The sequence below is a fragment of the Mustela nivalis genome, assembly GCF_964662115.1.
Source record: "Mustela nivalis genome assembly, chromosome: 1".
Lineage (NCBI taxonomy): Eukaryota > Metazoa > Chordata > Mammalia > Carnivora > Mustelidae > Mustela > Mustela nivalis.
Window position 1 is genome coordinate 177,052,958 of NC_139020.1, and position 23,423 is coordinate 177,076,380.

Sequence of the window (23,423 nt, forward strand, 5' to 3'; positions counted from 1 at the left end):
TTAAAACCCAGGACATAGTGGACGTAATAAAGGATTTTACCTACAGCTCTGGCCCCGCGGGGGGGTGGGGGGTGGTGGGGGGCGGGGGGCACAAGCGTCTCTTCTGGTAACTCATTCTCAACAGCACGTCCCCATTCTACCAATGAAATGGAGGTTAGGGGGTAGAATATTTTGGTCAATATCCCACAGCTGTGATGTGCAAAGACATTTGTGACATCTTAAATTTAAAAACCAACTTCTGTCTCTGGCTGTGTGGGATCATTGCAGTTTTATATATGATGGGGGATGGGTAATATAGATTATATCACCTGTGAGCCAGCTCAAGCCCTGCCCACTGTTGCAGATATTGCTGTGGATTTCTTAACAGTTGATATGGAAGGAGTTCATGGCATAGTCAAAAAAGGAAGAAGAAAAAGCAGAATTTGCAATCATTGCAGTGTGTGTGTGTATGTAATCAGTGATTTTACACTGAGGGTGACATGTGCCTCGGGGGGACATCTGGCAATGTCTGGAGATATGTTTGGTTATCTACAGTGTAGAGACCAGGGAGACTGCTAAGCACCCTATAATGCACAGCATTGAGCCCACAACAAAGAATTATCTGACACAAAATGTCAGTAGCATTGCTGACACACATACACATACGCATACATGCAGAGAGAAAGAAAGTCTACAAGGAATATTTCAGAATAACAATTGTTATCTTTGGATGTAAGATGAATTTTTTTCCATAGCTCTATTTTCTCATATTTTTTTTTCTAAACAAGGAACATGATTAAGTGTGTGTGTCGGGGGCGGGTGGGGCGGGAATCACCTAGTTAAAATTGCCTTAGGAACAGTTTAGCAGAGGGGAGCAAGGTTTGGGGGAAGTTTCCCGGGTTCAAGCTAACGCCATGTCAAGCCTCACCTCCAAGCGTTGGTGGATCCGAAGCTTGGGTAAAAACCCAGCCTGCAAGGCCACCTGTGGGGGAACGCGACTGAGGGCCTGTGTCCCAGCGGTGGAGGCCACGCCCACCCTCGGGGAGGTCAGCGAGGCGCGGTGGAGGTGAACTTAATGGATTACAGGAGGCGCTGTGAGAGCAGGAGGGCGCAACGCCCCGGCTTTGTTGCCGGTACTAATGATGGGGCGGCAGTCCCCTCACCTGCTTCTCATGCTGTGTGATGGCTCCGTCTGCTCTTTGCCCTGTTCCGCACTGAGCTGCGCTTCTGTAGCCACCTGGGTCACGGCTCCTTATGGGAACTAAAGAGAGAGACAATAGTGTCCCAGCTTAAAACAGAAAGGCCCGACAGCTGCTGAGCAGCGCTTGTGTAGGCTCCCTCCCAGGGCTGAGGAGCAGACATAAACCATCCCATATAAAGAGGGCAAGAGGGGCCCAGACAATGGCTGGAAGCTCGAGGGGCTCCTGGCAAGTTTCCTGAAAGCACGGGTGAAGAAGCAGACAGTGCTGAACAAAGGGCCACCCCCAGGGCCACCTCCTCAACCCCGCTCCTCATCAAGGGGGAAGCAGCATGTGCCTCTGTGCGGAGCCCCTTACTGAAGAGTTCCAACCTTTGAATCAGACCACAGGTTCCCAGGGCTAAGTGCTGGTCAAGTGCCTCTCCCGCCCTGCCCCCCTCCCATCCCCCCTCCCATCCCATCATCCCGGTTCAATTATGGACTAGATAATAGCTGGGCTCAGCGCCTTCTCTGAGCATGCTGGAGAAATCATTTTCTTGCCAAGATTCTCCAAATCAGTGTTATGCGTCTGAACTAAGCAGATTCCCGGACCTGTGGCTATAGATCAAGTATGGCAAATAGGCTTCTAGTCTTGGAATGATGGGAGGTGGCTGTCTGCAGTGCTGGGTCAAGAAGCTCCCCGGGACTCCATCCAAGAGAGTGAGGAACGAGCTGCGATTGCTGAAATCTGCCTGTCACGGGTATATGTCTCAGGAGCTGTGCCTGAGTGCACCTCCCTGCCTGCTTTTAGCCCTTGACCAGACTATTCACGTGGTTATTCCAAATTGTATTGGAATTTCTGATCCTGCCATTCCAGTAGGCAGTTATTACCAATTCCAGTGGCAGGATATGACACCTCACCAGCATCTGAATAACTTTAGGGACTTGTCAAATGCAGATTCCTGGACCTCAGTAACCTCTGTTAGAGTATCCTGTAGGACTTACCTAAAAATGCCAGTTTCTGGGTCTCACTCTGGACCTCCTAATATGGAGTATCTTGAAGGTGAATACAGAAATCTTTACTTTTAGCAAGCACCTCCAGATGATCTGTAAGCACATCAGCATCTGAGAACCATTTATCTAGAGATATTGTTTCTACCTGGAACAACTAGAAACATTCTTAAAAATTGCTATTCAGTTATGGTGGTTTTAAAATATGTATGAGTTTTTTTTTTTTTTTAAAGATTTACTTATTAGAGAGAGAGAGAGAGAGCACACAAGAGTTGGGGGGAGGGACAGAGGGAGAGAGAGAGAGATAACCTCTAGTGGACTCCCCACTGAGCGTGGAGCCTGACACAGAGATCAATCCCATGACCCTGAGATCATGCATCGAGTCAGACGCTTAACCAACTGAACCACCCAAGCACCCCTATGTCCAGTATTCTTTAATATTCCTCCCTTGCAAGTTGGAGCCTAATCCCCACCCCCTAAGTGAGAGCCTGACTTAGAGACTGACTTATCATAAATAGAACGTGGAGCAATGTGCAAGGACATGACATCTAAGATGAGGGGATAGTGGCATAAGGCCTCCTCCTTACTCTCTTGCCTCACTGCTTTGAAGGGAGCCAGCTGCCAGGTCATAAGAACAGCCTGACAGAGAGGCCCCCGTGGAGAGAAACTGAGGCTTGCCGCCCGAAGCCATGTGAGTGAGCCATCAGGAGGCCCCAGTCTAGCCTTCAGATGACAGCAGCCCCAGCTGATGCTTTGAATGTGACCTCATCAGAGACCTGAGCTGGGGCACTTAGCTAAGCTGCTCTCAGGGTCCTGACCCACGGAGACTGAGCTAACAAGGGTGTTATGTTTGAATCCTCCAAGTTTGGGGATTATCTGTGATGCAACAACACAGGACGATCATGTGAGTAAAAAGATGTTCTCCACTGATTTTTCCCAGGGCTCCGCCTTTCACTTAGTGAGGTGAACACCAGGATCACCAGCCAATGCTCCAGTCAGAGCCAGCCAGACTCTGTGGGCAGCCATCTGAGACTCAGGAAGGCCGAGGTCCTTGTGGGAGGCCCCGAACTGTGTTTGCCCAGAGGAGTTCTGTTTGATGTCCTTCCTGTGTGTACATAACCTTTGCCCTGCCTCCCTGCAGGTTTAAGCCCTTATTGATGCTCACAAAACCTGAAATACTCAGTCCCAGTCCTTTCCCCCAGCTCATATCTTCCAGCATTTTTCTTCTTTACACACCAGATGTTTCCCTGTCCCCCCAGTCCCTCAAAATCCATGCCTGCATGCATTTGCTCATACTCCCCTCTGCCAAGGGTGTCCTTCCATGCCCTTGTATCCCCTGCTCTACAACTCTTCTCAGCTTCCCCACATCCCCTCCATGAGTGTGGGGGCTTGGGCTCTGTTCCCCCAGCACTTTGGATACCCCCGGAATGATACAAACCTTATTTTACGGTGTTCTAAGTTTTGTTTTGGGGGGTCTAGGTAATAGTTCTTTTGAAGGACAGTCATTTGAGCACCCAAATGTCAGCATGGAGAATTTCTCTTTGTTTCTACTTCAAGTCTACCTCCATGGTTCTCCATGTCAGTGTGTTAAGAATTCTTATATATGGGGATATATGCAATCTGAATTAAATACAACTATGAACTTTTTATGCAACTGAAAAAAAAAAATCACCTTCCCTGTAATCAATCCCAGCTCCCCATGTCCTTAACACCTTGACTTATACGATTTACACGGTAAATCCTGCCCAAGTAACTCATCTAGAATCACAGACTGCCAGCAATGGAAAAAAACCTTTAAGATGATCTAGGCCTGTAGTTCTTAAATTTGGTGTTCTATACTCCTTTAAGAGTATAATTAAAGCAACAGAAATCCCCAAGAGAAAACTCTGCTCCCCCACCCCGAGATTCCTACATGGATCTAGTTTAAACCCATTTTATAGATAAGGAAAAAGAGGCTTAGAAGAGGTAAGCAAACTGGCTGAGATCTCACCAGCCAGTGAGGTGGCTGGACTAGAACCCAGATTTCTTTATTCTTCCATCCCTGGTTTGTTCCCTAGATGAGGATGGTTCCCATAAGCAGCCCAAGTCTGATCCAGCCTACTCTCTGCCTGTGATGAACAGAGAGGCAGAACCCTCACTTCGTGTCTCTAGCCTGTGACACTTCACCTTAGTTGGGACAGTTGAGCAGGATCCTCTAACCTGGGGCTGTTTCATCACTCAGAAGTTTGGAGAATGTCAGGACTTTCCCTTCCTCCTTTAAGGGATGGGTTGGACCCAGAGGTTCTGACCACCAATATGTGGGTTCTAGGCAGAGGTTTTGATCTGAGTCAATATTGGCCAGTTAGACCAGCTGGGATTCATGATGAAGAAACCCAAGACAAAAATAGACTTCAGCGGTAGAACAGAGAGGAAAGAAATATGTGCTGATATAAAGTAGGAAAATTGTCTCCAAAATGAGCTAAGTAGGTTCAAACCAGATGTTAAGGACAAGGGAAGCTGGTGTTGATTAAAGGGAAGGTGAGAGGTATGAGGACAGAGATGCCCAAGAGCCAAATGTCTCCCCCAGGTAGCTAATTGGTATCATTGCTGCTTTTTTACATAGGTATATTAGAAGGGACTGATTGGTGTCTGTCAGGATGGTTTTGCTTATAACACCAAAACTATGTTAAAACCATAAAGGGTGGGGGGCCTGGGTGGCTCAGTTGGTTAAGCCTTCCACTCTTGATTTCTGCCCGTGTCATGATCTCAAGGTCATGAGATCCAACCCCCATTTCCCCACCCCATTCTCCACCACTTGGCTCTGCACTGGGTGTGGAGCCTGCTTAAGAATTTCCCTCTCTCTGCCCCTCCCCCCACCCCCCCTTTCTTTAAAAAAAAAAAAAAGGCAAAACCATATAAAGAGTTTGTCAGGTTTTGTAACTTCAAAGTCCAGAGGCGGGTTAGACTTTAGGAATAGTTCGATCAAAGATCTGGCTCAGTTTCTCAGTAACTTTGTCAGCTCTGCCCTTCTTTGGCTGCTGGCTTTGTCCTCAGACTGGGTTCCTCATTGTAGTGAAGTGCATGCAGCAGTCTCAGGTCCCATACCCATATACCATGCTCTTGAGAACAAATGCAAAACAGGTAGCCTTTCTTTCTCCAATCACTGAACAGAAGTCCCGGATATCACTCTAATCAGTACTTGAATCAATCATTGTGGCAGGAGAGCTGAGATTACACGGAAGGGTTGGGCCAGTCCCGGCCCATCTAGGGGCCGGGACTGGCTCAATTCTCTTCAAGCAGAGCTGCCACACCGCAGAGCTGGGGGGATAGGAGGAAGGGAGGTGGCTACAATGCTCGCTCCATGGATTTCAGGGGCTATGGCAGGATCTACTAGCTTTGTGACAATCTTGTATTTCTCAGAAGTCCTAGTTTGATCTGGTCCACACCCTGTATTTCCAGAGTTTTCTCCCAACTCCTTCTCTAGGCATGATTGAACCCCTCTGAGTCCTGCCTGGTCCTTTTGTGAGCTGTGACTCTGACACTGAAATATGCCAATTCAATGTTTTAGAATCATAGAAAAATCTGAACAAGAAGGGGGTGGTTTGAAGGCATCTCATCTTCATTTTTAGAGAGGTGTTTCCCATCCGGATTCCATATTCAGTGCTCTTTCTCTGACCCACTGGGAGGTTCCACAGGGTGAATTTTGGAAGAACAGGTTTGATGGAGTTCTGTGACTTAAGAACAGGGCAAATCACTTAAACTCTCTGAGTCTTGTTTCCCTCATCTGTCAAGTGGAAATGGTGACCGTAGAGCTTACTTTATAAGGGATGGTGAGGATTAAGTCTGTATGCATCTCCTAGTGCTGCTGTAACAAACAGCCACGCATTGAGTACTTAAAACAAATACACACCTTTATCGTCTCTGAGATCTGAAGGAATGAAGTTTGAGACCAATGTATCTGCACACTGTTCTGGCAGCTCCTGGGGAGAATCCGTCTTTTTGCCTTTTCTAGCTTCTAGAGGCCCCTCCTCCATCCCAAGAGGGTTTCATTCCACCCTCTGGCTCCATAGTCCAATCTCCTTTCTCTGACCTTAACCCTCTTGCCTCCCTCAGTCAAGGCCCTTGAGATGACATTAGACTCAGCCAGATAATACAGGATAATATCTCCATTTCAGGATCCATAACTCAATCATATCTTGCAAAGTTTCTTCTGCCACCTATGGTCATGTATCTACCGGTTCTGGCAATGAGGATATAAACTTTCTTTTTCTTTTCCTTTTTTTTTTTTTTTTGGCAGTGGGAGGGACATTTTCTTTTTATCACAAAATAATACAATGAACACAAAACCATGTCGCAAAGTGACAAGTACACAGTAAGCATTCACTAAATGCCATTATCATGATGTAAGTGTCACCTACTGTGTGCCCAGCACTGTGCTAGATGTGGAGCCACAGCAGTGGTCCAGACAGATGTGGCACCTACCACTGTGGGGTTTGGCCAGTCTCATCAGTATAACCTTTGAATTCTCAGATTCTTATGTACAATGATATACTTAAATCTATTTCAAATATGCTCAGGGACTGTCATCAGTCAGCTTTTGCTGTGTAACTACTCCAAAGCTTACCAACTCAAAACTACCCAGTGTGCTCTCAATTTTTTAAGTCATAAATTCTAGTTCTTTTCTTCTGGTCTGGGCTGGACGTGGTTGGGTATCAACGGGCTCAGCCGTGGTCATCGGGGGCTGCTGGTTCATAGTGGTCTTGGGTGGGAGGCGTGGGGCCTCTCTCCGTATGGTTTTCATCACCCAGCAGGTTGTCTGGGCTTGTCCATGTGTTGGCGGAAGGAAGCAGCAAGAGTAGAGGTTGCAAAGCCTCTTAAGTCCCAGACTCAGAACTGATGCACTGTAACATCTGTCCCTTCCATCGCTCCAAGCAGATCCCAAGCCCCAATTTAAGGGGTAAGGAGAAAGACTTCAGCGCTCAATGGGAGCAGCACTAAACCATTTTGCCGTCTACCATCCTGACATGGCAGGGAAGAGGAAGGGAGAACAGAGGTTGCATCCCTGTGGAACAGTTCCTGGAGGAGAATGTTCCCCAGGAAAGGAGGCAGCAAGGCCACAACCTGTTCAGGAGTGGCCTTGGGGTGGCTCATTATTCTTGTGCTTTCTGTGAAGCACAACGAATTAGCATATTTCTTTCTCTCTGTGCTCAAATGCCAGGCCCCAAGATCTCTATTATAAATGACACAATTAAGTTGTTGGCAAGAAAAAGTCAAGTTCACCAACCTTTCTTCCCTTTTTCAAGGAAGCTAGTGAGGACAAGCAGAGCAAGCACACGAAAGTCTGCACAAGCAACAAAAGACATATAAGTCTGGAGACATTAAGAGAGGTCATTGGAACACTAAGTCTCCTTAAAACAAAGGCTTCTGTTTGTCATTGGCAAATGAGAGTGGAAAAAGCAGGATATGAAACAGTTGATTCAGCCTTACCGTATCCCAACTTTTTAAAGAGAAAAATATTTCCTTATATATAGGCCTACAGAAACAACTGAAAAGACAAATACACTACAGTATTAACAGCAGTTGGTCGTCTTTGCTGGGATTAAAGGTGATTTTAATTGTTTTTTCTACTTCTCTGAACTTCCCAGATTTTTTCTAGTAAACTGGGTTACTTTAGTACCGGGGGGAAAAAAGTAATTAAAAATATCCACAATAAGTTGGTTCTAATTTTTTCAACATTTATTATTTTTTTTAAATCTTTTTTGTTTTTTAAGATTTTATTTATTTATTTATTTGTCAGAGAGAGAGATAGAGCACAAGCAGGCAGAGTGGCAGAGAGAGGCAGAGAGAGAAGCAGGCTCCCCACTGAGCAAGGAGCCCGATGCAGGGCTCGACCCCAGAATCCTGGGATCATGGCCTGAGCCAAAGGCAGCGGCTTAGCCCACTGGTGTTCCAAATTTTTTCAACATTTAAAAACAAAGCTCTGAGTTATCTGATTGTGTTGTTAATGGTACTTGCTGGAATTGGGGCTTCCATATTGTTTCCTTTTAAAATGATCCTGGGGCATTAATTTGTACACTAAGGCCATGGACTATTAATTTTAAGTTTATAAAATAAAATGTGTTTGTACGTTCCTTCCATTTGTTATCAGTCTCTCACTTCTCTAAATGCCAGAAACTCAAAGATCTTTAGCAAGTGAGATAGCCGGAGGACATTACACTGTCTTCACACAGTGACTCTATACAGGTGTGACTTAATGTCCGATCTCAAGGGCACCTGGGTGGCTCAGTCAATTTAGTGTCTGACTCTTGATTTCAGCTCAGGTCATGATCTCAGGGTTTTGAGATCAAGCCTCATGTTGGGTTCCACGCTGGGCTTGAGACTGACTAATGTTCTCTCTCTTCCTCTATCCCTCCATGCTCCCCCCAAAATAATAATAATAATAATAATAATAAAGAATAATGATATCTGACTCTTATCAGTGTCAATATATACACAAAACAGGCCTACAAAGAATATTTCTGCATCTTTTGTACAGATCTTATCTGTATTTGCCTCATGGTACTTTCCATGGAGATCCCTTTGGTAGATTCCCCTTATAAAGCTTATGGAGAAGTTTGGTTTCCATGATGTATGGCTGTGCTTCCTGTTAGGAAACAATAAAATGAGGTTATTTATCTTGGTTTCTCTTTGCCTTTGCTGCTGGGAAGCTTAGAATCAAATTTTGTGCTCAATTAAGGGGACTTCCTTTAGCCAAGTTTTTCTATCTTATTAAATAGTACCGCCATCGATCTAACCGGCTGTAGCCAGAAATCCAGACAACATTCTAGAATTTTCTGTCTCATTGTGGCAGTTACCCATCTGGGAGCTTTTTCCTTTGAAATCTCTCTCTCTGATCCGTCCATCCACCATTTTGTGCCTGTGTTGCTCAAATAGCCTAACTGGACTTCCTAAATCTTAACCGTACCCTGCTCCTCTACCCACTGCCTTAGCCCAAACCAGAAGTCTGTCTTGTGCACTGACAGGCCAGTTTCTAACACTCCAGCCTAATCCTGTAAACTTGTCATTAAAAATCTTTACATGCAAAGTCTCGACTCCTTAGTTTCTCTTGCGTAAGTCTCCGTCTGTCTCTCAGCTGCCATCTTTCTTCAGTCTAGCCACACTCAATCAGCAAGGCACACCCTGTCTGGTCTCTGGGATTCTGCACATCCTGTTCCCCTGCCTCAAATGTTCTTCTTGCTTCCCCACCCCTCTTTGGCTCGGTCACTGCCATGAATCTTCCTCGAAGTTTCTTTCCTGAGGCCATCCCTGGTTCCTTCCCCTGATCCCGGACTGGTCAGGTGCCTCTCCTGTGAGTTTCCACGCTTCCCCACCGTTCTCCTGCCTCAGCTTCAGTCATGGTGAATTGAAGGGTGACTGACGGTCTTTGTCTCTCTGTCTCTTGCTCTGACGTGTCATTCTGAGAGGGACTGCTCCCAGGTCTGTCTGTTGCGGCATTCCCTGCCTGACCTGCAGCTGATGCTTGCTGAATATTTTTAAAGGAATGAATAAACTAGTTTTCTGGCATAAACATCTTCCTTCCCACCCCCTCTGCTCCCCCTCTTTATTTATGTATTGCTTGGCCCTATTGCTCTATACAGTGCCTTTCAGTTACCTGAGCCAGCCTATAATAGATTGTTTTTCAGAAATTGTCACAATGTCCCTTGCCTTGCAGAACATCCTGTGGAGGACCCATTTGCACACCCCTTGAACTTGTGCAGCCGCCTGATTAAAAACATGCCGCTGATGGAATGGGGCTGGCTTTGCTTTAGTTCAGGCGGCCTTGAACGCTTCTATTCCTCTCTTGGAACTGACCCGCTGCTGTGTGCACTAGCCCGAGCTGGCCTGATGCCGGATGGCAGACCCAGCTCCAGAGCCCCTCCACTGCATCATCAGGCCCCCAGACGCACGAGACCATCACAGACTCCGCCTCGGGCAGCCCCACACAGACGGCCTGAGTGAGCCCAGAGGAGATCGACTGACCTTGGCCCAGATCACTGGGCATGCCTAGTTTGGACAAACAGGCTGAGGAGCATAGTAACAAAGGCTTGTTGTCATAAACCCCCATGTGTGGAGGTGGTTTGTTACAGTATGTCTTGGTATTGTTCCTGGTCACTGACCTTAAGGGACACACTCTCCTTCCAACCACAGGTTGCTACATCAACATCTCTAGAGGCTTAGGGTAGTCTTGTCTTCTTTCTGTCTAGCACCATAGGGTACATAATCCAGACCTGTTTTTAAGGGCAGAATTATAAAGCATATCCCAACTATTAGGTCGCCAAAACCTTCTTACACAATTCTTCTTCCAACATCTCCCACCTCTACCCCTAAAAACAAAGCAGATTTTAATTTAATTCCTCCTCCCTGGACTCTACCCAAGGTATCTGTATGTTGCTTGTACTGCGATCCTTTGAACTAGTCCAGGGACTGGCTCTGAAGCCTATGTGACCTGGTGCTGGTAACTGAGTCCTCCATGACCTCCAGTGAGTCACTTCTCTTCTCTGGGTTTCAGTTTTCCTATCTGTGAAATGGGTGAAATGGGTGCTATAATTCCACCTACATCCAGGGCCTTTGAATATTTATCCATACCATGAGTATTTCCTGAGGGCCTCCTATATGCCAGACATTGTTCTGGGCACTGGGGACATACCAGTGAGCAAATGCAGGGGAAATAGGCTTTGTCCTACGAAGCCTACCTTCTACTGGAGGGAGACAGACAATAAAGAATGAATAGAAGAAAATGATGTAGTGTGATTGAAAGTAAGTACAATTACAACACATAAATATGGGTAAGGAGGATCAGGAGGGCGAGAGGGGGCTGGCTGTGTGGGTGCTGGTTTCATTTCAAACATCATATTGTTAGAGTAAGTCTTACTGAAATGATATTTGAAGCAAGGCTTGAAAGAGGGGGCAGTTGGCTTTGCAGGTATGTAAGGGAAGAGAGTGCAGGGCAGGATGGCCAGGGCCAAGGCCCTGAGTTGGGAACGTGCCTGGTGTGTTTAAGAAGACAAGAAGCATGTGTGTCTTGAAAGGAGCACGAGGCAAGAGCAGCAGAAGCAGGCAGAGAGAAAAGGGGCCAGGGAGCTTGTGGTGAGAACGAGAGAACACTTTTGAGGCTTAACTAGTAAGTGCTCTATCCAGGGCAATGGTACCAACTGAGGTCAGCTCCCAGGAAAGGTAGCAAGGAACACCCCCCCACCCCCCCACCCCCCCACGTAGAGGACATCACCTTGGGGCAAAAGGAAGTGTCAGGTGCTTTTTGAGTTCAAGATTCCACGCTATAAACCTGGAATTTTCCCCTCTCCCCTAGGGCTCTCTGGCCAGGGGTCACTGCATAGAAATGTGATATTCCCTCTCAAGAATCAGGGAGGCTGGTGTGGGCACCCGGATACCAAGGGCTTTTTCCAGCAGCAGCCAAAGACACAACACATCAGGTGGAACCAATTTTCTAAATCAAACCCACAAGAGAAAACCATTCCACCTGGGCTGTGCGTAGACCTGTCAGTTTCTCCATCCTCCCTGCCCTGGGCTGGCAAGAGTGGTTTTAGGCATGGGTTTGATCGCTCTGGAGTGATAAGGGCCAGGGGTTCTTGAAAACGGGGCACAGAGAGGACAAAGGAGGGAATGAGGTAATGGGCATGCTGCTAATCAGACAGGAAAAGCTTGGAAACAATAATGTGAGCATTAAGAACTGATGTGTCCTTATTCATATCTTAAGCTGCTGGAAATGGTCAGGTCCACTGATCACTGACGCTCTTGCTCTCACACATTCTGGGGGGTGAGTTACCGTGTTACCCCTTCATTACCCCTAAGCCCTACCTTCCAGCCTACATCACGGTGCAGACTCCTGCCCTCACCATTAACCAGGCTGGGAACCACAGGGACCTGCTGAGATAGCACTGGGCATGGGAGCCGTAGCCCCAGGTAAGGCTCCAGCTGCCGAGCACTGCTGGCCCAGTCATTTAAAGGCAGTTTCGGGCCCAGCACTCAGTCTGCTGGGTTGCTCAAAGTGAGCATGCGTGAGAATGCCCAGCGGGAGGCTGTGGCGACGCAGGCGGTGCGTCTCTGGTGGGACCCGAGCTTCTGCGTGGGGACTCCCTGGTGCTGCCGATGCAGGGTAAGCTCATCCCACTGGGGTTGCAACTCTAGTAGCATGTTAGAACATCCCCACCCTCCCACCCCTGCCACCCCCCAGGTGAGCTGGAACTGAATACGATTTCAGGCTCCATCCTGACAAATATTCTGATATAATTGGCTTAGGGCAAATTCTGGACAGAATCCCAGTGATTCTGTCAGGCAACCAGGATTGAAAACCACTGGTAAGGCCCATGCTCCTCACCTTCCAGGGCTTTAGGTAGAGAACTATGTATTTTATCTTCCAAACTGGAACACAGTTTTTAAAAAGATTTATTTATTTGAGCAGAGAGAGACCTCTCAAAGAGCACGCACGTGAGGGGGAAGGGGCAGAGGGAGAGAGAGAGTGACTCTCCAGCAGACCTGAGTGTGGAGCCGGTTGCCAAGCTCAGCCCCATGACCCTGATCATGACCTGAGCCGAAATCAGAAGTTGGACGCTTAACCCATTGAGCCACCCAGGTGCTCCTGGAGCACATTCTAGAGTGCAGGGGGTTGGGAATCACACAGGCTCAGCATACAGGCTCTCAGTATAAACCAGGGTTATACTGAGAAAATCCCTACGTGTAGTCAGTTCCACTGTAGCCCAGTGGGGCCTAAGCCATGCCCAAGGACACGCTAGTGATAATGATAGAACCCAGACTTGGAACTCAAGCTCCTGACTCTTGAGTTGTCATTTTACTTTCTCAGAACCTTAATTACTCAGTCTGTGAAATGGGAATAAGAAGGCCTATCCTGTCAACTCTAGAGTGACTGTAAAAGAAGGCCGTAATCCATGAAAATGTGCTTTAAAAGCTTGAACCGCTCTGTGGAATGGGAAGGCATTTCTATTATTGTGAGTCTGTGGCCACGAGAGCCAGGCTGGGATCTACCCGTCCTGAGTTAGAGCAACCACAGCTCTTTGAATAATAAATAATAAATAGGGCGTATTAGGTAAAATAACCTTGACAAAGTAGAAAAGTGGGGAGATGAGAATCAGAGAGGCATTTGATAGAAAGGAGTGTCATTCCCTAAATCCAGATTGAGCAGAGTCAGGCTGGGTGAGGGAAGATAAGAATCTCAGAGTGGCCCACAAGCTCAATGGGAATCAATAATGTTGTCTCCAAAAATAATGAAAATATATAATAGTATTATATTACATATACATATATATTATAATCCTATAATAATAATAATTATTATTATTTTTATGACACATAAATAGAAGCATGTTTAGTTTAAACCATGAGCTCATCCTACTGGGCGTCTCAGACCTGAGGCTGGTGTCAGCATGAAGAGGGTAGATATGACATTAGAGCTGAAATTGTTGAGGTTGGGGTGGGGGGGGTTCTGCAGAGGAAATCCCGTCTAATCTATACATTTTACAGATGAAAACACTGAGGCCCAACAACCAGCAGTTTATTGTTGAAGCTCAGACTGGGCTCAAGGTCTTGAAACAGCCACTCCAAAGTCTATCTCTATGTGTTTATGTCAAAAGAAATACCAGTTAGGGCTTAATCAGTATACTGACCACATGCCATTTTAATATCCCCCCAAAGTAATGGCAATCCTCTATTATCAGCAAATACCCAGTTTCTGTTCAGTTGCCCCCAGTTGTCTCAAAAGCATAGCTTTATGATTGGCTCCTTCAAATCAAGAACTGAATTCTTCTCTTCATCCCAGCACTGCATTTGCTTGAGTTTGTTTTAATCTTTAACAGTTTCCCTCTCTTTTTTAACGCTATTCATTAGGTGAAAAAAGAAACCATAGGGGTGGAGGGGTGCCTAGCTGGCTCTGTCAGTGGAGCAAGCAACTCTTGATCTCAGGGTCATAAGTTCAATCCCCACATGGAGCATAGAGCCTACTTTAAAAATTTTTTAAAATAAAAAATACATAAATAAAGAAAAAAAGAACTCCTGGGTTGTTTGTCCCATAGAATGTGCCACGTTAGAGATGTAACTGAGTGTATCCAGTGGTGACCTTGAACACACCTCTCTATTCCCTGTAGCTCCTGTGAACTCTAGAGCTTCTTTTGGGCTCTGTGTCTGTGGTAACACTTCCTTACAGGTGGTGCCTGGTGCTTTCTGTCACATCATCTGTCCTATCAGATGTTTGCAATGTAATAGGGCGCTGTCTCTGTCAGAAATACTGAAGTATTTAAAAGAGAAATAGGGACCCCTAGGTGGCTTAGTCGGTCAAGTGTCTGCCTTCGGCACAGTCATGATCCCAGGGTCCTGGGTTTGAGCCCTGTGTCGGGCTCCCAGCCCCAAGCAGAAAGCCTGCTTTTCCCTCTCGCTCTGTCCTTCCCCCCTGACTAGTGCTCACACTGTCACAAATAAATAAATAAAATCTTAAAAAAAAAAAAAAAGAAAAGAAAAGAAACAATTACATGCCGGTATGCATTTATCCAAACCCGTAGAATGTACATCAGGACTGAATCCTTACCTGAACTCTGGACTCTGGGTGATAACAATGTGTCATGGAAGGCTCAGCAATTGTGATAGTTGTGACTGTATGTGGGGGGAGGGCTGTTGGTAGTCGGGGAGGCTGTTACGGCGGGCAGGAATTATACGGGAAATCTCCGTACCTTCCCCTGAATTTCGGGGTGAAACTAAAACTACTCTAAAAAAACAAAGTCTATTAAAACACACACACACACACACACAGTGAAGCAGTGCCTTTAGAACACTCTGGTGGGGACAGCAAGGAGGTGACTAGCAAGGAAGGACAATGGGCCAGGAATGGTAAGAGCTAGTTGTTGCTGCAGGGCAAGGGGATGGGGGTGGGGTGGGGGTGGGGTGGGGGTGGGTGGGAGCTTGTTGGACATCCTCTCTCCTATTGTGTATTTGAGAATTTCTATGACAAAAATTACACACAATGAGATGCTGCTGGAAATGCCCCTAAGAAGATATAGCAGACACCATGGGTCAGCTTCTAAGCCAGTATTCATTCCTTGTCCCCCTGTTCTCTCTCTTCCGCAGAGAATCTCAGTTCTGCTCAAGTGAGCGTGCTCTCTACCTGGCTAACTCCGGCCCTAGCAGAGAAGGCGATCTTCGGCGCTGGCTGCTCTCCGACATGGCCCACATGATGCATTCAACAGAGGACGTGCTCCAAAGATGTACCGTATGTTCATTACAGTCTTTTGTCTTCACAAAAAAACCAATGAGAATATTATCGTCCCCCCTTCACAGGTGAACATGAGACTTTGAGAAGTCGTGTGCCTTGGGTCACTGGCCTGTGATCTTAGGTCCATGCAGCAACAACAAAGCCCACATTATTTATTTATGTGAGAGAGAGAGCGAGATGGGGTGGGGAGTTGGGGGTTGGGGCAGAGGGAGAGGGAGAACCTCAAGCAGACTGTGTGTTGAACACTGAGCCTGACTCTGAGATCATGACCTGAGCCCAAATCAGGAGTTAGCGGTAAAGCCCACACACACTTTTAGCCACGCCATGTCCCACTTCGAGGTCTGGCATTAAGTGTTGCCGCCACGTTTTCTCTCTAGGTTGGGTGAATGTCACAGGAATGTGTTAACTGGGGAGCGGATTTGCTGGGAACAGTGGGTCAGACTATTTGACATTGGAAAGACACTGTGCTCTATGGTTCTATTTCCCACAATTTTCTGTCTGTAAGAATCTCCTGGAGTATTTGTTAAAATGCAGAATCTAGAGAGGGGCCTGGTAATCTATATTCTTATCAAAACACCGTCCTTCCCCGTATGATGCTCACAGTCAAGCAAGTTTGGAAAACTATGCCTCATGGCATTCAATACAAGCCCAGATAGAGCGGATTTATTAAATCTAAGCAGAGAAAGGAATCTTAAAGCATTTTTGGATGCCCCATGACCTGCCGCCAGTGGGCAGTGAGTCCTGATGACATGTGCACAGTGGACCCAGTGACTGGCAGGTGCTCTGGATGACACCAGTGACTGGCAGGTGCTCTGGCTAACGGCCCAGTGACTAATACCTTACAACCAGCCTGGTCCCTGGGCTCACGGCTGATTGGACACCTGATCAGGCTGACCCAGTCAAAACTTTCCTCCCAAGGATTTTAAATGAAAAATTCTAGACCAGTTGTTGCTGTGCACCTGATCTGTCAATTCATCACAAGCTAAGTGATGGAGAAGCACTGGAGAGAAGCCTTATTTTATTTTATTTAAGATTTATTTATTTATTTATCTGAGAGAGAGCGAGAGAGAGCATGAGAAGGGGGAGGGTCAGAGGGAGAAAGCAGACTCCCTGCCGAGCAGGGAGCCCGATTCGGGACTCGATCCCAGGACTCCAGGATCGTGACCTGAACTGCAGGCAGTTGCTTAACTAACTGAGCCACCCAGTTGCCCAAGAAGCCTTATTTTAAAAAGACAATGGAGAGGGGCTCCTGGGTGGTGCAGTGTGTTAGAAGACTGACACTTAGGTTTAGGCTTCGGCTGTGATCTCAGGGTTGTGAGATTCAACAGCACGTCAAGCCCGGCACTCAGAAAGGTGTCCACTTAAGACTCACTCTCGCCGCCCCTCCCCCACCCCTCCCCCAAAGAAATAAGTAAATCTTTTAAGAATAATTTAAAAAGTAAAAAGGCAATGGAGAGAGAGAAAGCGAAGGGGAGACAAAGGAAGGAGACGAGGGCAGAGGTGTGCGGACAGATAGGGTAGAGTGGGTATACAAAAATGGGAGGGGGAGAAAGAGTTCAGTGGCTTATACAGCGGCCTCAAAAGATACCTAGTCACCCAGGACCTCAGAATAGAACTTTATTTGAAAAAAGGGTCTTTGAAGATGTAACTAAGTTAAATATCTAAAGATGAGGTGGCCATGGGTTTAGGGGGACCAGTGTCCTCAGAGATGAAAGGAGAGGGACTTTGACACAGAGACAGGGGTGGGGGTTGTATGTGAAGAGGGAGGCAGAGGTAGGAGTGACGTGTCCACAGGCCAAGGCGTAGGGAATGACCTCTAGAAGTTACGAGAAAGACAAGGGACTAGTTCTCCTTCAGAATGTCCAGAAGGAACGGACTCTGGACACACCTTGATTTCAGACTTCTAGTTCCAGAACTGTAAGAGAATCACTTTCTGTTGTCTCAAGCCACCAAGTTTGTAGTGTGTGGTTAACGGCATCCTGGAGAATCTAGCTTATTCTAGGAGACATGAACTCTTGGCCTGGAAATGGAGAAAGGATGGGGAAAGAGAAGGAAGGAAGGGCAAGGGAAAGGGAAGCAGAATGAAAGTGGGAACGAAGAAGGAGAGAGCCAGAGCTGTGGGATGGGAGGAGCCAGGGAGCGGATATGCCTGCCCTCTCCAGCCCCTCCCCCTCAGGTTCATGCCCCTTGACCTTGGTTCATCTGAGGACTCCCCTTTAGGTTCCCGAGGACTCTCTGCATCCTGACATGACACTGCCACCATGAGAATTCCTCCCATGCCTCTGGAATACTCCCGAACAAAGGCAGTGGGACATACACTTGAGGGTTTTACAAAAGAACAAGGTCCCTTCTTGCTTTCTGTCTCATGGAGTGTTATTTTTTTATTTTTTATTTTGAGAGAGAGTGTGTGCATGTGCAAGCAGCGGCCAGAGAGGGGCTGAGCAGAGGGGGCGGGGGAGAGAGAATCTTAAACAAGCCTCCACGTCCAGTGCAGAGCTTCACTCGGGGCTCCAACTCACCACCCTGAGATCCGCACTTGAGCTGAAATCAAGAGTCAGACCCTTCACCCACTGAGCCACCCAGGCTCCCCCGGAGTGTTATTTTTTCTTACGGATAGCAGATAACCCTTCCAAAACCCTTCCCACTTGCCAGGCACTGAGTTAAACGCCCTACAGGAATCATCTCAGTGGGTTTTCCCAACCACTCCGTGAGTAGATAGTGCTGTGATCCCACATTAGAGGGAGCAACTGAGGCGGAACAGGGAAGTAATGACTCTGCCCAAGGCCATCAGCAATGGAGGGACATTCCTGGGATTCAAACTCACAGGCTGAGGGTTAACCATGGGATTCTGTAGCTTCTTTCTGTGTGCATACTTTGAATGAGGATAACCAGGAATTCCCAACGTGTTTTCACACTCTTTTGCTAGGTATGGAAACCATAATAGATTGGTATTTCAGTTGGGAGAATGAGCACCTGAGTAGTTCTTACCTAGGCTTCTAGCCCTGGGAGCCCCCGCTGCGTTCCTGGGGTCTGCATGGGGAGGGCTGTGAGGGCCAAGGGAAATGAGTGGGAAGAGGGAGCCTGAAGTTTTTACTTGACTCTGATGTGAAAGTCTGGAACACTAAGCCCAAATATAAGCTTCTTTCTTCACTTGCCCTCTGCTCTTCCCCCAGACTTTGTCACCCCAGTCACCCCAGTCTTCCTGCCAGCCCAGAACTCTCCCAGCCTGGCCATTACCAGGGCCATTACAGTCTCACCTGTGGTTTCCCAGCTGGGGGTTTGGAGTGGGGTGGGGGAAGCAGGGACAGGGCCAGAGCCCTGCAGGCAAACCCACCCTCCTGGGTGTGGGACCCTGAAAGAGCTGGCCTTCCCTTTCACTGTCCTCATCTGACAAATCAAGACAACAATGATACCAGCTCAAAAACTGCCCTGGAAACATGCGCCGTTTGTTGTGTGGCAATCCGATTTCAATAGAGATTTTCAGAAGCACAATTGTCCATTGTTTAGGGAGGCGTACTCAGGTGGACAGGACACGTTAGGAGAAAGGAAGACATTGGTCTGGACGAGTTTGTCAGTGTGGAAATCGGGGCAGTCTCCTGCCTCCTCCTGATACCTAAAGCTTTCAGTGCACTTTCCCTAAAAGGGAAAACAGTAAAAGCTGTCTCCTCTTGGAGCTTTCTAGGATCTGAGTGTTCCCCAGTTGAGCATTTAGTCTTAGATCTTTCTGCCACCGTCCAGCTTTGTTTTCTACTAAATAACATACATAAGCCTGGCTTCAAAAAAAAAAATCATGCATGTAAATGGGCACATGCCTGCGTTTACATGTTCCCCCTGCCTGGGTAGTTATTTGCATTTGGACCAGGCTGTTTTCATGACACTGAGTCCATTGAATGATGAGAATTTCAGGCATCTTAGCCAATTATAATAAGTGGTAATATTAGGGTCCCTATTTTCCAGTAACCTCCCTGGGTAGATCGCCCATCTCTCTGCTCCCTCGTGCTTTTGTATGGCACTGCCAGCTGACATTACAATGGTCTATTCAGGTCTGTCTCCCTTGCTGGATGATGAGGTCCTTGAGGGCAGAAGCTTTGAGCTCTTCTTTCTGTCCCCTGCACGCAAAAAATGTTTGATGAATGAATGCATGTTTGTGTCTTATTATTGCAACCTACTTTAGAAGCATTTGAAAAAAATCTGCATTTTTTCCCTTATATCCTGGCAACTCTTCCTGACTTCTTAGAACTCCGCAGGCCACCAAGCACATATGCAAGTAAGGCACTGAAATGTGGCTATTCTGAATTGACATGTAAAACACTAAACATCAAGCATGGAATTTCCTTGACTTTCTTTAAAAAAAAAAAAGAAGTGAAATATCTCATTGTATCAAAAATGTCTCACTAATATCTCACTTATAATTTTATTCTGACTTAGGTTAAAATGATACTTTCATTATATTTAATAAACAAGTAGTAAAATTCAATTATTTAATGTTTAGTCATTAAGGTGATTAAAGCTTATGTCCTCTTATCTTGTTTAAGGCAGCTACCAGAAAACTTCAAATTATACCATATGGCTTGCATTATATTTCTACTGGACAGCTTTGCCTTTGCTCCTTAATCACGTGTGCAAGTTTTCACTTCCCTAGGGAGTAATTCATGTGAGTCTGGAAGCAGAGACTTATTTCCAGGAGCAAAGGAGCACCCAACTGTAGCTTTTCCTCTCTCGGCCTTTGATTCCCTCCAACATGGCCCTTTTTTTTTTTTTTTTCCCTCTTCCAATTTCTCCAGTGGGGAGAATGCCATCAGCCTGTAAATGTCAGTGGCTCAGTCCTGCTTGAGCCAAAGCATCATTTCTATCAGCGCCGGGTCTGTAGCAGAGGTTCTTTCCAGTCCTGGTTGGTTGAGCAGGTCTTGTTCCTAAGCCTAAAAATCCCTATTCTTGGACAACTTAATAAGTGGGGTCGACAGGCATGAAAAAGTTAGCAGAGGAGGAGAGGGTAGCCTGCCAGGAGAGCGGGCACCCCTGGAGGCGGGGCTCTCAGGGACTGCCAGGAAGCGCGAGGAGGCTTCCAAGGCCATGATTGTGCTGATTTCTTTTTTTTTTTAATTAATTATTTTATTAACATATATTGTATTACTAGCCCCAGGGGTGCAGTTCTGTGAATCGTCAGGCTTACACATTTCGCAGCGAATGTGCTGCTTCCTGATCCACATACCGGTTATGTGGGTGCTGTCACATTATGGAAAGTCTTTTTTTTTTTTTTTTTAAAGATTTTATTTATTTATTTGACAAAGAGATAGCAAGAGCACAAGTAAGCAGAGCGGCAGAGAGAGGGAGAAGTGGGCTCTCCATTGAGCAGGAGCCGGATGAGGGGCTTGATCCCAGGACTGTGGGATCATGACCTGAGTCAAAGGCAGATGCTTAACTGACTGAGCTACCCAGGGGCCCCTGAAAAATCTTTTTCTTTTCTATTTTTTCAAAGATTTTTATTTTTGAGTAATATCTCTATGTAACCTGGGGCTTAACTCCCCCAACCCTGAGATCAAGAGTCACATACTCCACTGACTGAGTCAGCTAGGTGCCCCTATGAAAGTAAATATACATCTTCAAACTGTATACATCTATGATTTGTTCCCTTTCCTGTCGATGTATTTCACTAAATATTTTACATAGTAATGTCAATAGAATGTGAGTGAGAATCTCAAAAAATACAATAAGGAAAGAATTAAAGGCCTTGGAAAATAATTGCATAGGACAGAATATGAAAAATCTTCCACTGTTTTTTTTTTTTTTTAAAGATTTTATTTATTTACTTGACAGACAGGGATCACAAGTAGGCAGAGACACAGGCAGAGAGGAGGAAGCAGGCCCCCTGCCGAGCAGAGAGCCCCGATGCGGGGCTCGATCCCAGGACCCTGAGATCATGACCCTAGCCGAAGGCAGAGGATTAACCCATTGAGCCACCCACGCGCCCCTCCACTGTTTTAAATAAATCAAACGTGCTAAAATTAGATACAGCATTTGTGACAGATGCTTAAGATGGCCCCATGATCCACCTGTGGCTGTGCCCTTGTGGGTCCCTGCCCCTGTGAAGTTGGGCAGAACCAGTAACTCGCTTCTGAACAACAGAACGTATGATTACATGACACAGTCACTGTAACAGATGCAGCTATAGTCTCTGCATCCCTTCCTGGGAGGAAGCAAGCATCCATGCTGGGGGACTTCTGGTGGCAAGGACACATCACGTGGTGTTCTCCAGCAGCTGAGGGTGGCTTCTGATCAACAGTCAGCGAGATTCTGAAATTGTAGTTCTAAAGCATGAGAAACTGACTGCTGCCAGCAACATGAAGGAGGTTGAAAGCAGGTCCTTCCCCTGTTGAGCCTCGAATGAGAATGTAGCTCCAGCTGACTCCTGGACTGCACCAGGTGCGACTCTAAACACAGGGCAGCTGAGCCATGCCAGGATTCCCGACACACCGGAACTAGTAGAAAACAAATGTGTGTTGTTTTAAGCTGCTGAGTTTGTGATAATATTGTTACACAATAATAGAAAACTTACAGCAGTAAGGAAAGCAAAAATATAGCTCAGTGTCTGACTCACACTAGGCTGTTGGTTGAAGCATGTTGAATGAAAGAATTCCAAGATACGGGTTTTCAGATCCAGTCTCCCTCTCCATATCTTTCTTTCTGTCGTGCACACACACACACACACACACACACACACACACAGGAGCCTCAGGCATCCCTTATGGATGGTTTACTGTGTATGGGAAAGATCTATTTGAAAATAACTTTTTAAAAAATGAATGGATATATATGTATTGAAGAAATGTTAGAAAGTACAGATTAGCAAAAAGTACGTAAAACCTCCAGTTTCTTCAGCGAGCATGTATTAATTCTGTAATACCCATAAGTAACCATGACCAATATACATAAAGATGTGTTTTGTGCATTTATAAAAATAATATATGTTCACTGTAACAAAGTTTAGAAAGCATAGAAAAATAAAATGAAGAAATGGAAAGTCACCAGTAATTCCACTCAAAGACATAATTCCTGTTAACGTGATGACCTTCCATTTATATACATGCATGTATTAGTCGCTCAGTCTGCCAGAACAAAATGTCATATCCTGGGGGGCTTAAACAACAGACACTTATTTCTTACAGTTCTGAAGGCTGGAAGTCCAAGATCATGGTGATTGGGTTCTGGTGAGAGCTCCCTTCCTGGCTTGTAGATGGCTACCTTCTCCCTGTGTCTTCACGTGGCAGAGAGAGAGAGAGAACATGAGCTTTCTGATGTTTCCTCTTCTTCTTCCTTTTTTTAGAGAGAAAGAGAGGGCAGGGGGAGGGACAGAGGGAGAGGGAAAGAGACAAGCCCAAGCAGGCTCCAGGCCCAGCATGGAATTCCACACGGGACTTCATCCCATGATCCCAAGATCATGACCTGAGCCGAAATCAAGAGTTGGGCACCTAACCCACTGAGCCAGGCACCCCTGGTGTTTCTTCTTATAAGGAACTAATTCTGTTGTATTAAGGCTCCACTCTTATGACCTCACTGAACCTTAATTACCTTCCTGCAGACTCAGTCTCCAAATACAGTCCACACTGGGGTTGGGGCTTCAACTTGTGATTTTGGGGAAAGACACAATTCAGTCTATAGCAATGTCTTTTTTATTTAAATTTAATTTTTAGAACAGTTTTTAAAAATTAAAAGTTGGACTTTGTTCAGTATTCACTAGGCAGCATATCCTATTTCCTCACATCATTTGATATTCTTCTACAATATTTTTATTGGTTGTATAGCATTCCTCTGTGATAGCTGCAGGAAGGTGGTCTGAATGTACCAGTAGTTGTTTGATGATCCCTGTAGAGCTGGATATTTAAATGGTCTCCAACTCTGCTCCGTTATAAGTGATAGAGGAATTAATATGCTTGTAATTTAATATCTTTGTGTATATGCATGATTAATTCCATTATCTTGAAGAATTTATCAAAAAGGAGTCCC

At 46.1% G+C, this 23,423-nt stretch overlaps 1 long non-coding RNA gene across 3 annotated transcripts in view; it reads left to right on the top strand.

Moving 5' to 3' along the window:
- Positions 1–23,423, top strand: part of LOC309847616 — a 141,235-nt gene that overhangs the window by 88,503 nt on the left and 29,309 nt on the right. For all 3 annotated transcript variants that reach the window (XR_014302520.1, XR_014302521.1, XR_014302522.1), the window contains one exon: positions 15,275–15,416. This is a non-coding gene — a long non-coding RNA (uncharacterized lncRNA). The remainder of the gene's footprint in view (positions 1–15,274; positions 15,417–23,423) is intronic.